Source organism: Sciurus vulgaris (genome assembly GCF_902686455.1).
Source record: "Sciurus vulgaris genome assembly, chromosome: 8".
Lineage (NCBI taxonomy): Eukaryota > Metazoa > Chordata > Mammalia > Rodentia > Sciuridae > Sciurus > Sciurus vulgaris.
In genome coordinates, this window is record NC_136468.1 from 37,392,029 (window position 1) to 37,406,944 (window position 14,916).

The 14,916-nt window shown below is 34.6% G+C and overlaps 1 protein-coding gene across 3 annotated transcripts in view; it reads left to right on the forward strand.

Moving 5' to 3' along the window:
- TFEC (transcription factor EC) overlaps positions 1–14,916 on the forward strand; it is a 137,811-nt gene that overhangs the window by 61,826 nt on the left and 61,069 nt on the right. The window contains exon 1 of one of the 3 annotated variants that reach the window (XM_079150526.1): positions 8,529–8,678. The exons of the other annotated variants lie outside the window; for them this stretch is intronic. The gene's annotated coding sequence lies outside the window, so the exon portion shown is untranslated. Of the gene's footprint in view, positions 1–8,528; positions 8,679–14,916 lie in introns of those variants that run through there. 3 annotated transcript variants of the gene reach the window in all.

A 14,916-nucleotide genomic window follows, 5' to 3' on the forward strand; every position in this document is an offset into this window, starting at 1 on the left:
TACACATTTAAAAGGTGTTCCCTAGCAGTTCTGCCTGGTGTCCTTCTAGGACATCACAAATTTGGTATATCCACCGAAGTGCAGTTTTAAAAAGACATTTTAAAAGTTTACAAATAGCATACTTAACTAATATGCTAGTGAAATAGTAGAAATTTAGAGAGGTTTCATTTGGAATGTTTTAGAGGGATGATTTCCTATATGTTAGATGGTAGGTAGTTTTTAAATAATATCGGAATCCAAGGTTGGATTTGACCTTGTTTGTCTTATCCAGGCACAGTTTCATCTAATCACATAAAATCAGGGGACCTTCACTTTCTAACTTCTGCACTTGTTAAAACTGGTAATGAAACCAGTTTTTCAATCATCAATTATTTGATGAGAGTCTGAATTATAATACTAATCTCTCTAAACTTATAACTTCTACTCATGAATAACATAAAAATTCTGTTCTATATATCCACATCTGATTTTGTTTGCTTGCTTTCTGTTATACTGGTTCTGAAGTTTCTATGTCAATTCTTGTGAGATAGCTTTTCCTTTGATTTGGCTTTTTAATAGAAAATGTAGGTTTCTTTAGTGTTTAACATTGGAGATTTTTTTCCCAAATTAATGATTGTCTTTAACTGAGCAAATTGTTGGTTAAAAAAGGGCATTCATTTGAACACAAAACCCTCAACATCCCATGAACAAAATCGGTTGCCATTAAAAGGATTTTTACCAATGACATTTTATTTTTGAAACTTCTATGAAAGCAATCGAAAGTAACAAGGAATATGCTGGTTTTCCTTGAAGGGTTAATATAAGATCTTCTCATCTACTTTTTACTTATAGAACTACATTCTGAGTCCATTTCTAAAAGTGCATCAACTGCAGGATTTTCCCGTACAATTTGTTAGTACTTTTAATTTAAACATTATCTATTATTGATGGTTGCCATAGTGGCCAAAAATATGTTTGGCCTTGGAAATCAAACAATCTTTATTTTCACAGCATTTCTTATTTCAATATCCTATGCCTTCCCAAAAGCCAGTTTCAAAAAAGGCAATTCTGTTGTCCTGACCTAGCCTTTGGTCACTAATTTACATATTACCCCATTAAATTACCGTCTTTCTAACATAAACTAATTTAAACCATGGGTAATTTATCTTTAAAAAATGTCCTAGATTTTAATCTCCTTGAGGGTGAGACTGTCTTTATATACCTAGTGCCTAATACATGGCATGTTTTTTGATGGAATATTATTTCAAAAAGTGAATAAATAAATATGGTATTAGTTTGATAGTGAGGTTTGTGTCAAAGGACCTTAAAGCATAATATATACAGTTCAATGTGTGATATGACTGATTCTAAATAACTGAAGTATATGCCATTTGTTTTTGGTCTGTATTTTCATATCTCCCAATATGAGTTAGCTTTCTGCCACTATAATAGATACCAGAGATAATAAAATTATAAGGAGAAAAGATTTATTTTGATTCAGTTTTGTAAGTTTCGGTTCATGATTGGTTGGCAGTGTGAGGTATTCTATGACAGGAATGGTTGGCAGAGCAAAACTGCTCTTCTCATGACTGGAAGTGAAAGAGAAAGGAGCAATCCTCTTCCACCGTCCACCCTCAGTGCACAAAAGAACTTCCACTGAGCTTCACCTTTCAAAGTTTCCACCACCTCTAAAAGGGTCAAACTCAGGACCTGAAAATGAGTGTTCTCCTCTCCTGGAAGCAGTCTTCAGGCAGTGACTAAGAGCTTTCAGGGAAGCAAAGGAGGTACTCTACCTCCTTTTGCTTTTTGTCTGAGACATGTCTGAAGCATGTATTTTACATGATTTTAGGTGTGATAACACTAGGATAGAACTACTAATCCAAAGAAGGAAATGTTACGGTTCAATTCAGCCATAGGCATTTTTTCAGGTAAGAAGACAAACAAATAAGGAAAAATGTAATACAGTATAATAATCATCAATATATGTTTTAAAGCTGCTGAAAAACCTAATTTCCCAGTTTTTGTTTTGTCAAATTAAAAAAAAGATAGTTCTTTTCTTAGAAAGGCTTAATATTGACTCAGAAGACTGAGATGGAATTACATGTATGATGTCAGTCTGGGCAAACTTAATGAGACCCTGTTTCAAAATAAAAAATAAAAAGGGCTGAGGATGCAACTCAGTGGTAGAGTGTCCCCCAGTACCACACGTAACACAAAAAGAGGTTTAATATTTAGGTGACCAAATTTTTTTCTTCAGTGATATTTTCTCCACTCTGTGGATTACAAATTAGACAATCAAATATTTTCCTGAGTAATGTTTTTAAATATTCATATTTAAATAAATCTATAAGATTCTTTTTCAGTGCTGTGTAACATTATTTATTTTTTAATTCATTTTTATTGTAAACAAATGGGATACATCTTGTTTTTTGTGCATGAAGTAGAGGCATGCCATTTGTGTAATCATACATTTACCTAGGGTAATAGTTTTTGATTCATTCTGTTACTTTTTTACTCCCCCTACCCCTCCCAACCCTCTTATCCCTCTATAGAGTCCCTCCTTCCTCCATTCCTGTCCCCTTCCCACCCCCTATATGTGTCATCATCCACTTATCAGTGAGATCATTCGTCCTTTGGTTTTTTGAGATTGGCTTGTCTCAGCATGATATTCTCCAACTGCATCCATTTGCCTGCAAATGCCATAATTTTATTATTCTTTATGGCTGAGTAATATTCCATGGTGTGTGTATATATATATATATATATATATATATATATATATCCCACAGTTTCTTTATCCATTCATCAATTGAGGGGCATCTAGATTGGTTCCACAATCTGGCTATTGTGAATTGAGCAGCTAAGAACGTTGTTGTGGCTATATCTCTGTAGTATGCTGATTTTAAGTCCTTTGGGTATAGGCCAAGGAGTGGCGTAGCTGGGTCAAATGGTGGTTCCATTCCAAGTTTTCTAAAGAATCTCCAGGATCAAGGACCTTGAAATCAGACCAGAGACCCTGCATCTTACAGAAGAAAAAGTAGGTCCAAATCTTCAACTTGTTGGCTTAGGATCAGACTTCCTTAACAGGACTCCCATAGCTCAAAAAATAAAAGCAAGAATCAATAACTGGGATAGATTCAAACTAAAAAGCTTTCTCTCAGCAAAGGAAACTATCAGTAATGCAAAGAGAGAGCCTACGGAGTGGGAGAAAATCTTTGCCACTCATACTTCAGATAGAGCACTAATTTCCAGAATATATAAAGAATTCAAAAAGCCCTACACGAAGAATACAAATAACCCAATCAACAAATGGGCTAAGGATATAAACAGACACTTCACAGAAGAAGATCTACAAGCAATCAACAAACATATGAAAAATGTTCAACATCTATAAGATTTTTGAAATTGAATTTTTTATATAGTATAGCTACAATCTCATCCTCTCTCACACACATCAAATTATTAGCAACTTGACCTAAACTGTATATTAAGGAATACATCAATCTCTGGATACTATAAAATACAACCTTGAACATGTAATGAATTTCTAAAATTGTGAAAGGTTTGAGTTTTCTATTTTATGTCAGTAGTGAGCTGTTTTAAGTAATGTAGTTTTACAATGTATGTAGCATCTCATTGCTCAAGTCTTTCCTATTATTATTTTCAAAATATTTTGACTTGACCTTTCATTTATTCTTCTCAGTAAATATTAATAAGCATAGAGTTTTAATGAATATTATGTTGAATTTATAATATTTTGTGGGATAAAAATATATTGACATTTGTAATAAAAATATGGCAAAGTATCATTAGTTCACATACAGCATACACACACAAAAGCATTCGACTCTGTATTTTCATGCAAAGTTCTAGACAGGGGATCAGATATGATCTAGGCTTTGAAAAGCAGAGAGTCCCGAGAGTCCCGAATAAAGACATTCTGGACAGAAGGAAGGAAGGGTCAGTTTTATGAAGAAACTTGAAATCCAGACTCAGATTTAGTTGTGAAGACTTTTACAAGTTTTTCTAGGGAATTTGGAATCAAAGTTTTGGGAGTAGGATATTTCTAATGGTTATAAATAAAAGAAATACAATGATTAAATGTGTGATTGAGAAAGATGAATTGGAAGTAAGATCAGGACAGGAAATGACTTAGAAGGAGATGGGCCCACAAGATCAGCTAGGAGGTTACTCTGGTGCTTGCATTTATTCACTTAGCGAGCACACATGCATTGAGCAGCAACTGCAGTCGCGCTGCTGAGTGGGTAGGATATGCCAACTATCAGAAAAATGAGGAATCTTTGGGAAGCCTGCTTTCCAATGGGTGATAAAAAGTAAATAGTAAACCTGGGAGGGAATGGGGTCTCTGGAAGAGAGAATAAGAAGAACAGGGTGAGGGGGATGATGCATGGCAGAGGGGGCTGATGAGAGGGAGGAGAAAAAGGCAAATTTTTACACACTGTAAACTTCACTGAGAAGTTGATACTTCCCAAAGACTTAAAGGATGTGTGTAGCATTCGGATCTTAGAAGTTGTTTTAAGGAATTGGAATTGCTTCAATTTTTTCTCTGAGTATAGAGGGATGCTGTGAGAGAGTGTTGAACACAAAAGCTACAGAATTAACTTTGGGGCTTTCAAAGAACTATTCTGGTTGCCTTTTGAGAACAAACTATGCTTGCTGGTGGGTGGAGGGGTAGCAAAGAAGAAGCAAGGAAGGCAGCTGGAAGGTTTTTGCAGATATCCAGGTGAGAAATGGACTTAGCTTTGTCCAGAATGAGAGCAATGGGAGTTAGTTGAAGCAGAGATGCTGTATGTTTTTGAAGGTAAATCTCCCCAGAGTTAGAGGTGGAGAGCTCCATGATATGAGAGAAAGAGAGGAGGCAAGAATAACTATAGGGTTTTGAGCCTGAGAAACTGTAGGGATGAAGTTGCCAGAAGGGCAGTTAGGGAGAGCTTTAAGTGGTGTGTGTGGCTGGAAGACAGATTTGAGTTTTCTGCTATACAGGTAAAGGCAGATGTCGAGTAGGTGGTTGGATATATAGGTATGGAATACAGGAGAGACATCGGGTGTGATATATGACCATGAGAGTCATTGGTCTACAGATCATATGCTCATGAGAACAAATGAGGTAGCAAGGTAAAGAGTAACACGAGAGAAGAAGAGAACACAGATGGAGACTTCGGACACTTCAGTAGCATTGCCTTAGGGAAGAAAGGAAGCGGCATAGGAGACAGGGAAGGAACCGTGAGCTAGGGGAAAATCTGAGTCTGTGGGGTGATCTAAAAACCAATGAAGAAAAGACAGGCACTAAAGGGGCAGGAAACTATGAAACACATGCAGTTGGTGGAGAAAATAAATTGGTATGGAAAATTGACCACTTTATTGTCAAGATAGAAGTTATTGGTAATGATATTGACAAGATGTTTTGTTGCTCTTACAAGAATTTTTAGAAAGGCTGAGTAGAATGAACTTAAGAGAGAATGGGAAGAAAGGAATCCAAGACAGTGAATACTGACAGTTCTTTTGAGTTTCTCCAAAAGAAAACAAAGAAATGGAGTGATGGGGAGTGGAGACAAGAGAAAGTTTTGTTTTGTTTTGTTTTCCTTTAGGTGAGAGAAAGGACCCTTGTTTATATTCTAATGGAAATAGCTTTGAAGAGAATTGATAATTGATGTTTGCCATTGTAGATTATAGATATGAGGGAAAACATTCTGGGCAATGCTCTTGGGTAAGGGAGGAGGATGGGATCTGGTATAAACATGGGGAGCTATTCTCTGGATAAGGTGACCTATAGTCATCTCTGAAAACAAGTGGAGAGCTAGAGTGTTTGGATAAAGGAACTGGCAGTGGATAGACATGGCAGATGGTGGAAGATGACAGAGACAGTATAAATAATGTGACAGAGACAATTAAGAAAAGGAGGAAAAGTCACATAGCATTTACTTACTTTCTGGTGCCATGTAAGCAATTTAAATTGACTAACCATTTAATCCCCATGAAAGCCTGGCCCTAGGTACTATTATTATCCTTATTTTACAGATGAGGAGACTGAGGCAAAGGGATATTGAGTATTTGCCGTAGGTAAGAAGGGGCAGAGATGGAATTTGAACCAAAGAACTCAAAGGAATACTTTAGTCTGCTTTTCATCACTGTGATCAAAGCAGTTGACATATACAACCTAGATGAGGAAAGATTTATTCCAGCACAGTTTCAGACATTTCAGTCCATGGTCATCTGTCTCCATTGCTTTGGACCTGAGGTGAAGTAGACCATCATGGCAGAGGAAAGCCACTCAGTTCATGACAGCCAGGAAGCAGAGAAAAAATAGAGGCTGGGGACAAGATTAATCCTGTAATGTACACAGAGCAAGGGAGTGACTTACTTCCTCCAACCTCCCCAAAATCCATTCAAATTAATAACCCATCAAATGGATCAATCCTCTGATGAAGTTAGAGCTGACATGATCCAATCATTTCCTAAAAGCTTTTCCTCTGGACATTGCTGCATTTTGACTAAGTCTTTACATACATGAGCCTTTGAGGGACATTCCAAATCCAAATCATAAGAGGAGATTTTGTCCGTAAGCATTTTGACATATTTTTCTTTGTGAGAACTACTTCAATATAGTGCTAATGAGACTTGATGATCATTCAAACATGAGAAGTAAAAATGCTCCCTGGCATAATAGGAATTTTTGGTGAATTACAAGAAGATGGCTTGTCTTTTTCTTTGTCACATGATTAGTTACCTTAAATGTTTCTTGCAGGGACTCCATAAACATCAGTCAGGTAAAAACCAAAGTGAAGAATTAAATTAGGATGAATTCTCTACATGGTCTCTGTTACTCTTGTTATAGGGGAAGCAAAAAGACAATTTGTGGTAAAATTATTTTGTGGCAAATAGCATCCTATAACTAAAAGTTTTGATGTATAAATGATGCTTAAAATTTAATACCACCTAGCTTGTACACGGCCATGGGGTCAATCTCCACTACCACAGAGCAAAAGAAATGGAAAAGAAAAACCCTTTGAAACTGTATTTTGTTATGAGTAATATACCTGCTTGTTATATAAAATATAGAAGCAATGGATAACGAAACTTTTAAAAGTCATAACTATCCCATTGGAAACTCATTAAGAGATAACTGCTGTTAATTCATACATTTCTGGTTCTTCAGATATGAATATATAAGCATGCACACAGCTTCAACTTTTGAAAGTCAAACATAGGCCCCTAGAGTAATATAGCTTTAAAACTTACCTTCTGAATTAAACAAATGTATTTTACATAGAGCTATTAAATGTTAAATGTATTGTATCACACAAATATATTAAATTCTAATTTAATCCTGTTTCTAATATGAATTAAAATCACAAATATTTTATTTTCCTAAAATATTTCTGATGAGTCTTCTTTAATATTAAGCTAAATCAATCAATTTTACACTAAATTAAATATTCACTACTTCCAAACATCTTAGAAGGCTTAGATGTATGATAAAATAACGTGAAACATGAGAACATGAGAAAACCTGAAAATCTTCTATTGATAATGTCTGAACCTTTTTTGTTAAAAGCACTTTTGAAGTACTTAAAACAAGATAGAAAATTCCAAGATATTTTCATATAATTCTATTCTTGATAAACACAAATGTCAGTTTAATTGCACAACTTTTAAAACTCAAAGGCAAGAAAATTTTTTGCATAACCTTTACATGAAAATTCAGTAATTTACCTGAACATCTTGCTTTGTATATTTTTAAAGATATAGGTAAAAAAAAGCAAACCGTGTAACTGTTATGAATATAGTTTCACACCAAAACTTACCTGGTGAGAATAAAGTTGTATCTTTTAATTGTATGTTTCTACAGATAACTAATACATGAAATAGATCTTTTCAGTAGTTTCATTTATAAAGGCAGTAACAGGTGCTCATGTCTTTTAAAGATACAGGTCAAACTAGGACATAAATAATAATAAAAATTAGAAATCTCAAAAGTTGAATTGTGTATCTTCCTTCTACATGGGAAGACAAAATATTCTTGGGTAAGATAAAAATTATCCTGGAGTCACTTTGAGAGCAAAATCAAATGCTTTTATTATGTAAATATGGAATATTTGATTGCATTAAACAAAAGATCAAAATATGTTAATGATTCACACAAAAGTACAATTCTTAAAAACTAAAACATGGTGCAGGTCAGTTTGTTGAGGAAATGTTATTCGTGAAACATAGCATGTTGCAATGAATGTGGGATCTTAGTTCATTTTGATAACAACCATGAACTGCTTGAGTATATTCTGGGGAAAAAATTGTTAATTATGGGGCAATAATGGTATCAACGGGAGTTTCTACAGTGGCCACACCACTGTGGAGTAGTTTTGTTGGAGTGCTATTTCTCAAATTAGCAGCATTTTTCAGATAAAGAAAGGAAGTCACCCTAACTTGAAACTGCTGTGTCATTTCTTCTTCCTTAACTGAAATTCCAACCAGGGTTCAGGAAGTGCCCTAATGAGCCACTTCTCTTTTCTCTTTCCTCAACTAAGTGGATTCCAACCAGCCCAAACTATTCATTACTCATGATCAGATCATTTACTCCGGGTGTCTCTTTGGGCACTGTGCTTGTGTTATGGGAAGAGAGATTGTAATTTGATGCTGTTTGTAGTGGTGATTACACTGATAGAATCCAATCAGTGCTGGTAGGTAACTAAACTGGCAGGTTAATTTTCTGTACTTTAAACAAACTATGAAGACAAGTCTAATCAATACCTATTTTACTTTGCTGTGTGTAGCTTGCTAATAATTATGATTTCATCTTGTGTGATGAGTAGGTATCAGGATGTTAGAGTAGTCAAGCTGTGATTTGCTATAATTTGAGTAAAGTATTACAGAAAGTCTATTAATGTCTTATTTTAATCAAGATGTAGAAATCACTGTTTTAGTTCATGGTAACCAAAGGAATTTCTTCTGATGGTTTAATATTCTCAGATATTTACTAGATTGAAATATGATTTAACATCTTATTGCCTCATGTTATTTTATGAGTAAATGTTAATTTCTATTTACATTCTAGAAATATATATTTTATTGGCTTTTCAAGGTAAGAAAATATAAGTTCTGTTCATAGAAGTATGAAATAACACCAGTGTGTTAGCATATGTTCTTTTTCCAGGGATCAAAAATTATTCTTGTCTTTCATAATATATAGATTCTAACTGTTTAGGAGATTTGAAGTAAATTAAAGCAATAACTTTTTAAACAGATGTTTCATTATAATAATTAAAAGAATTATAGTAGAGTTTAAAGATGTTTGTATATCTGTATACACATATATGCATTCATATATGTTATACATATATATTTTTATATCAATTATTACTACATACTTTCAATATTGTCTCAGAATGCTTTACTGGGAATAGAAATTTTGAGAAAAATAATAAACCTGGGGTAATCTTTAATTCATCTTGAGTAGCAATTGATAACTTATTCACTGGAAACTTCATTTAACATTGAGAGTTGAAAATAACCTTGATGATTCTTCCTTGTTCAGAGACTGTCAGCAAAGCAAAGTGAAACAGAATGTAGAGTTTATTATCAAGATTATTCAGACAATTGTGTTTCACCTGTATTTTAAATGAATCTGAATATAGTTATATGCTTTTAAGTAGTTTTGGAATTAATATTAAATATTTTACATTTTTTGGTGAAAACTACCTTAAATAGGCCAAATTTTATGGTTTCCACCTTGAGAAATGAATGGAGTATGTTTAATTTTCATATTGTCTATTTTATTGGCTTTGATTATTCTTATAATTTCTCAAATTTCAATTTTATTCCAAAGCTGTAGAATAGTGCAATGTATGGGTACATTTTGTTGAACTGAAACTTTGAGTTGATGTAAAAAATGAAACACGTTTCTTCAAAGTCAGCTCAATTTTGGTGATTGAGGCACAAGTGTTCAACTTGCAGATAGCCAAAATGATTATAAGATGTTTAAATATAATACAAAGTTTTACTATATATAAACTTTTCAGAAATTGTAGGAATTAGTATAGTGAAAGTAGAAAATAATTTTGAAAAAGGTTGGATATTTAGAAAGGAGAGATAAGGAAAGGAAAAACTGAAAGAAACAAACTGTTCTTATACCATGGTTTCAACTAAACTCAATGGAATCTGATTCAAATGGAATTATGACTTATTATTGACATATTAAATGTGGAAAAGTCATCATTTAATCTTTTATATGTCATTATACAAATAAAGCTTCTGAAATCAGTTAAACATTACAGATTCTTAGTGGAGATAATCTTTATAGTCAAAAACACTGAATTAAGAAATGGAGCAAGATCTAGCAATGTTTACAAACAGCTGATGCTATTTTGAACTATTTGGCAACAAAGCAAAACAGATATAGAGTGTAAAATATAGTTGCTGCTAAGGTTTTGCTGGTGATATTTACCAAGATCATGGAGACATCAAGCAGTAGCAATGACAAACATCTGCAAAGATACAACCTTTGGTTAGAGGGAGGTTAACAGTGGCTTTGTAGGAAAGGAAAAAAAGAGCAGTAAAAAATTAACATGCAAAACTATATTTTACAGAATTGTGAATCACCAATCAAGGAATCTGTGGAGTTGGGTTGTGAATGTTTGTAGAAGTATCAAAATTTGGTAGACTCATATAAGCATAGTTGATAATAGAAGGTTTTGTGATTTCATTCAATTGGAATCATTGGGACATGCAATGGTCATTTCTTAACAACAACAACAAAGACAATAATAATAAAGAGGTAGTTTATGTTAAACATTAAGAACATTGAGGGAATCCATATAATGAAAAGTAAACTTATGAAACATCATTGGGTAATCAGTTTTAAAAATGAACTGTCAAGTAGAGAAAATTCTTATTCCTAATTTATTAATTGCTTTCAGGATCGAGGGACATTGAGCCTGATGATATTAAACACTATCTGGTTGCATTTTTCTTTTATCTTTTCAGGTTTGAAAGAATAGGTAAAAGTTTGATCTCAAAAAGATCTTTTTGATCTATTTTTAGAGAAGGTATCTAAGAGAGGCAATGGAAGGAAATGAGTCTAGGAAGTAGAGGTGGACTTTTGATAAGGATTCATATGCCCTTATTTGTTCTCAAGAGTTACTATGGAAGAGTGTTTCAAAATCATCTCTCACCTTTTCTGAAATATTTTCTTCCTGCCTGCTTACTGAAACAGACTGTATTCATCCTTCTTTCATTGACCCAGTCTTCTTCCATCATCCCTTCTTTCTTTTCCTATTTCTTCTTCACAATCTTGTTCCAAATGCAGAAGACTGGATGCACTTGAATAAATTAAGTTCTGGTAGATATTTGTCTTCCTTTAGATGTATTTCTACCCAAGTAAGAATGGAAGCCAGGTTATCTGATTAATCAGTTATTTAGTTTTATACTTTCTTTCCCTCTTTGCTAAGACTCATTTTATCAAGCATCTTTCCTGACTCTTTGAAAACCTCAGTCAATACTTACTACCCTGACATTTGATCTACAGCAGGTCATGATCTCTGCTAGTTTCAAAAGGGAGTTTCTCAGCAGTTAAGATGTTTACCATCTTTGTTCCCTCTGAGCCTGTGTAGATGCAAAAACATTTAAATTTATTGAACTTTTTGCAACAGAAGTTTTGCTGGCAGCATTTTCACTAATAGACTTTACATTTTGGTAAAATTCTGAGTTTTCCTTAATTAATCTTAAGAGACATCCATTCCTTTACTCACACTCTTAAATATTTCTCTCCACTTAGTCAATTACTTTCTCTCTTCTATAGATATGATTGCCCTTAAAAAACTGCAAGGTAGTTTTTCACATGAAGGATGATTTGCCCTTTCCATAAAAATTGCACCTGCCATTAAAGATGGTTTCAGTAAGCATATTCAACTTCTTTTTAATTTTCTCAAAATTTAAAACATCTGTTGTTTTTATGGCATTTTTATTAGTCTTTTGAATACTTCTTGTGAATATTTGATGATAGAATGTTTGGAAAACCCTGAGCCTATCTACCCTTAAGCTAAGTAGGAAAAAAAACCAGTGGATGTGATAAATTATGACACCATTCTCTAAAGAAGGCAGAGAATATATCATTTTGTCTTATTAATATGTGTACGAATTTGGTTATATTGAAGAATATAAATAAGGGGTGCACCTTGTGCTATGCTAGGTCCTGAGGATGCTCAGATGCCTAAGACATGGTATCTGCCAATGAGCAGTTCAGGGATTTCAACAATTAATTGTAGAGACCAGTACATAATAAAAGTATATGTGAATTGTCTTGAGTTTGGGTGTATGGGAAGGATTCAGAGAGATGATGGTTAAAGCATGTCTTGAAAATAGTTACCTCTTCTCTAGGCAGGAAAATGGTGGGAGAAAGGCTTTAGTCCAAAAGAGTAGGCATGTGCAGAGTTATGAAGGGCACGTTCAATGGCCCTTGAGCAGAGCTTGGGTCATTGTGGGAATAACATAAAGTAAGCCCAGAGAGATAAGGTTGGGGACAGACCGAGAAGCACTACGCTTTTAAAAGTGGTAGGACTTTAACAAGAACAATAAATTGATCTGTTCATGTGTTAGTAGGATCTCTCTGGCCTTAGCCATTTGGAAGATTAATTGGAAGATGAAAGACTGGAGTTATTAGTTTTAGATTTTTGTTGCTAGAGCGCTTTTGAATCTACTTTAAAGGAGCAAAGGTGTACGTGTGTGTGTGTGTGTGTGTGTGTGTGTGTGTGTGTGTGTGTGTTGTCTCTGGGTAATACCTTACATAGTAGGTGTACATTTTGGCAAGAACAGGGTGCATTTGCTAAAAATATGATAGAACCTACTTCACAAGAGAATCAAAGGTGACAAACAGTGACATTTTCCACTAGAGAAATAATCATTTAAACTGAACATGGATTAATTCCAAAACCAGTGGCCCATGCTATTATGTGCAAATGATTCAGTGATTTCTCTGTGGTTACTTGGCTTGGTATTGATGGAACACTCTGAAATAGGAAGTCAGAAGTTCAGCACTTTCAGCTTGCTACCAACTTGTCATGTGACTTTGAATAAGTCTGTCTGTGTTTATAAGCATGTTTCCTGAGGATTTTAAGTTGAGTTAATCTCTAGTAGGGAGAATAAAGTTTTGAGGCTCAGCCTGAGGTTAAAGGATGAGGAATCTGATGGTGCTAAAATTTTGCTCCTGTTCCAAAGAGAAGAGTTGCTCTGAATCTGTCCCTAGGAGATCAGACTTATGATGGACATAGGAGCTCTAGGATTGAAAATCTAGCTCACAGCAAGGAACTTCTCTTGTCCTCCCTATGAAGCCTGGACCCCATGTTTCTGACAAATGTTATTAACAAGAAAGTTAACCATGAACCAATATCTCATACATCTAGCCTTTTCCCCCTCAATATCATCTCCTATTCAAATTGTCTTAGAATACTCTGCCTTAGGAAAGAGTTTTCAGAGAAAAAGGAAATAGAGAAAGAAGCAACTCGACATAATTTGGGAAGTAACTGTTACTTTGCATTTTTCTTCATAGGACATTTTTATCTTTCCATATTTTCTCTAAATGTATTGTCGATTCCTTTGCATTTTCATCAGTTTGCATTTGAAACGCTATTGTACTAAGTTGTCTCCAAATACCTTGGATTCCTCCCACTGAATACACCCTGTGAGATGTATGACAAATCTTTCCATCATTTTCTAAAGGTGAAACAAAGAGCAACATCAACAAAACTAGCAAGCAACATTATTCCAGAATGTACTAATTTACAAAACAAGTAGATAGGCTAAAATAATAAATCTTGTGCCATAGTATAAATGGGAGACCCAGAACGCTAACTACTTCTGCTTGCATGGCAGTTTTTTTAGAAGGATTTTAGTGAGTATCAAAATCAGCTCCATTTCATGAAATCCTTGTCTTCCCTCCACTCTCTTCTCAGGTGATAATAGGTAATATCGATTAGACTCTATTCCTGTTCTAAAGTTTATGTGTATCACTTCATTTGAATCTGACAATACCTTTGAGGAAAATGCTGAGATCTCCATTGTTCAGAGAGAAAAGTGAGCATTGTGAAGGGCAGGTAACTTTTCCAAGGAGACCAGAAAGAAAGTGGAGTGGCAGGGACTTGGATCTAGGTTTACATATGGTCCTCAGATCTAGATAAATTATGGAAACCTTTCTGGGACACTTAAATTTAAACTTTATCTTTGTTGTTCTTTTTCATGCATTTTGAACAAGATCTGGTTTCTATAGAAGAGAAGGGGAAACAGTTTGAGGGGGAAGCATTGGGGGACATCATAAACCATGCTTATGCTAAAAATGTTTCCTGGGCTTACACATGGATAACGAGGTCTTTGACTGTATTCGATTTGCAAAAATAGCAGATGCAGAGGTAACGGGGGACCAGAAGTGATGGCTCTATTTCATAAAAGGAAGGGGCACAGTGAAGAGACTCATTAATGTTGAAGCAGTAGATGGATAACCAGTGACAAATATCAAGTAGATTTGCTTCAGTTTGGGCAGAGAAAGGTCATTGATTATTTTTGGTTAAACTGGTTCACAGAGGCCAGGTCTCCACTAAAAAAAGGGAATTAATTGCTTCCATTTCCCACTAATTGCCTCAACATTTCCCTTTGCTTTGTCATTGGAGATTTGGTCAGAGAGGCGAAAAGTCAAAAGTCAGAGTTTGATGGAATCTACATAAAAAGGGAATCTGAGGAGACCAAATTATGGCATTTGGTGTAATAATGATAATGATATTTAGCATTTTTCCCTGGGAGTGCTGTGGATTTTTAGAGCCCTTTTCAATCTTTAATCAGACCATAGGGCACATTTAAAAGAGTTCACTGTTTTTATTTCCATCTAGAGGATAAGGCATCACAAAGAGATGAGCTGACCCAGGGCAGGACTCC